The sequence below is a fragment of the Saccostrea cucullata genome, unplaced genomic scaffold (genome assembly GCF_032062105.1).
Source record: "Saccostrea cucullata isolate Sc308-1 unplaced genomic scaffold, CSIRO_AGI_Scuc_v1 ctg5302, whole genome shotgun sequence".
Taxonomy (NCBI): domain Eukaryota; kingdom Metazoa; phylum Mollusca; class Bivalvia; order Ostreida; family Ostreidae; genus Saccostrea; species Saccostrea cuccullata.
Window position 1 is genome coordinate 9,334 of NW_026929757.1, and position 3,260 is coordinate 12,593.

Consider the following 3,260-nt stretch of genomic DNA (forward strand, 5'->3'; position numbering starts at 1 on the left):
CATTGTTTTTGAATTGATGATAAATCCCAAAAACTCGATCTTCTGTGTAGGGATAAAGACTGACTTGTCTATATTCACTGTTAAACCGAGGTTGTCTAGCAAGGAAGCAGTGGTTTTTACATTTTTTACACATTCAGTCTTAGAATCACTGATAAGTAATGTGTCATCTATGTATGCAACATTTGAAAAAACTTGTTTCCGAAGAGTTGAAAATGCAGGTTTCATTAATTTGGTAAATATTCTGGGCGCTGACGCTAATCCCATTGCCAAACATGTATACTGATATTTTTGTCCGTTCCACAAAAATCGTAAATATTTTCTGTCATTAGCATTGATCTTACAGGAATAATACGCATCTTGTAGATCTATTGAAGCCATGAAACAATCTTTGGTCACGAACTTTATTGCGGCTTTTAAAGTCTCCATTTTGAAATGATGGTATTCTACACAATTATTCAGATTTTTAAGATTGAGAATTACTTGATATTTCCCATTTTTCTTTGGTCTAATAAAGATATTTGATAAGAATTCATTTTCCTCCGAATCTATCACTTCTTCCATAATTTTATTATGCAATAATTGTTTGATTTCTTGATCTACCAAAATCATTTCTTCATTGTTAAATTGAATTGGTTTTGGTGAACACATTTGATAGGGAAATTCATCAAATTCTATGGAATACCCTCGAACAGTTGAAAGTACTGTTGCATCAGAAGCTATTTCTGTCCAAGCTTCAATACAGTGGGGTATTTTCCCTGCTTGGAAATTATCATTTGTGTTCATGAAATTCATATCAAGTTTACTCACTTCTTTTGTAGTTTTCATTTCCGCTGTTTGTATTGAGTGCTCGGGGCCTTCTTCCGGAAATGAGGAGTGGATCTGTGGCCTAAAAAATGGGACTGTTTTCCCGATCCTCCGTACTGACTGTAATTTGACCTGTATCCATGGCCAAAAGGTTTCCTGTTATAAGGTTTTCTATCCTTAGGAAACGTTCCGGATATCAACCCTTCTTTATTGCCTTTAACAATATCTTCAACAACTTTCCCGAGGTCGTCTCCGAACAAGTTGTCAGTCATCGGATGATCATTGGAGCACAAAGCCTTAAACTCCTTGTTTTTGTCCGGCTGACAATCAGCTCTCTGCGCCGATATGAAAGGTCGCAATATACAAAAGTCATTAATTTGAGGCTGTCCATCGCTAGTTTCGTAACCTCGCCAATCGGAAGCTGTTTCGCCCCCTTCTTTTTTGACTTAAGAAGTATATCCAGCTGTTGGAGTTGTGGCACAATAGCTTTGCATACCAGTGCCTGGGTTTTTTGAAGTCTGACATCCTGTGTTCTGACTTTCCTGTTAAGATGTGCCCAGATTTTGCTGTTCACTTTCGGTGTGATCAGATTTGCGACATTTTTCGGTCTGCTATACTTTTCACCGATCTCCTTAATTTTGTCATTGTTTAATTTTGTCCGCATGCCTTCATTTGCGACTTTCGCCAATTTCTCATAAATTGGTTCGCTGCATTTGTCATCAGAACCAAAACATTCTGCCAGCTCTTCTAAGAGATTGTCTGGATCACTTTCTTTTTCTTCCGTCACTTCAGATAGAAGTTCCTCAAATTCGTCTTTGGTATTGTCTGCCTCCGACTCGGACTTGCTACAGTCAGGTGCCTGCTTTTTACTTGTTGATGCAGACTGGGGATTATCCAGCGCCTTGCGCTTCCCCCTTATTTGTTTGTTCGCCATTCATGCGTTCTTGCATCTTTTGTACAGTTTGTGTAAGACACAGCATTGATTTTTGATTTCCTAATAAATGGGTGCGTTCACAATTCTACCATTAGTACCAACTTTCAATATACCATTTGTGCAATAATTTGACAATGGTACCAACTGTACCAATAAACCCTGAACGGATATTGGCATACAAATGTAACGCTTTTACCAATGTTACCAATGGGAGTCCAATGGAAACGTTGGTAATACTGAATTACAGATTTCTTTGTCTTCTAAGTTACTTGCACATGCCAGAATTGCAAGAAAATTATAGCAGACTCATAGCTGAGAAACAAACCACATCGGGATCACACTTCTTTAGTTGCCATATCTATGAGATTTGTTTAATCCATTTAATGGATCATGTCTAAATCATACTTCAAAATCATGAATTTAAGTGTTTGATATGATTTTTATGTGATTTTGGCATGATTTGTTAAAAAGGCTTAGAGGAAAAATCGTTTGTATCATTGCGAATCCAGAATTCAAGTCTTTCTAGCTTGTTTCCATGTCGATAACTAGCTGTGACGTCATTTACCAACATTAACCACACTCTAGATGTCTGCAGAAAAATATACCATTGGCAAAAAACATTGGTACCAGTGGCATGCCAATGGTAATTAATTTAACCAACGGCAACTTTTGTCTACCAATGGCAGAACTGTGAACGCACCCATTGTTTTTGCATTGTGGCAACTCAGGGGTTTTCCTGGCTTGTTTTTGGGTTCGTTACCGGACCCATTCCCAATCAAAAATTTAGCCATATTTTCCCAATTCTGAATCTTTTTTTTCCCAATTTTGTATCCTTAGAAAATTTTTTAAGTGAGTTCAGAAAGAAATAAAATATTTGTTTTTCTGCAAGACGTCTGAAAATCTCAACAGGTGTCAACATGCGATCGGATCATCGAGCTATTAATATTAATGATGCAATACAATTGGTAAATCACCTACTATATTAAATGACTAGTTATTACATCACTTGTGTTTCATTTAAGTCACTTAAATCCTATCATATAAAAGATTTCAGTTATCATGAAAGTTGTCAGTGAGCTTATTCCTAGGTTACTGTGCACTTCCTTTACATGATCTAAAAATAGGAAGGGTTTGACTAATTTGTCTAAACGCAAAAAATCTGTCACCCTACTTTTCTACCTTCCTTATCATTAATATAAGCCTATTCAAACATAAGTTTTTATTTCTTTGGTATAATTAGTGTTACTACACACTTAAATCAATATAGATAACATATAGATAACAATTAATTTCATCAATATTATTCCAAAGTATTTTTTATTTTATCTTTTACTCCAGTCATGAATGCAAAGTACAACAAAACAAAGTTTCCTGCAATTTTTTTTTTAATTATACAAGAAAAAACTTGTGTTCATTTATTCTCAGTTGTGAATGGAATATATAAAAAAAAAAAAAAAAAAAAAAAAATCTGAAAATTCTCATTACAAATACCACACTTAATTTTTTTCCCTTATTTCAGTCA

At 35.2% G+C, this 3,260-nt stretch overlaps 1 pseudogene; it reads right to left on the reverse strand.

The window, feature by feature from the left end:
• Positions 1–953: 953 nt before the first annotated feature.
• Positions 954–1,738, reverse strand: LOC134282150 (uncharacterized; annotated as a pseudogene).
• Positions 1,739–3,260: the final 1,522 nt, after the last annotated feature.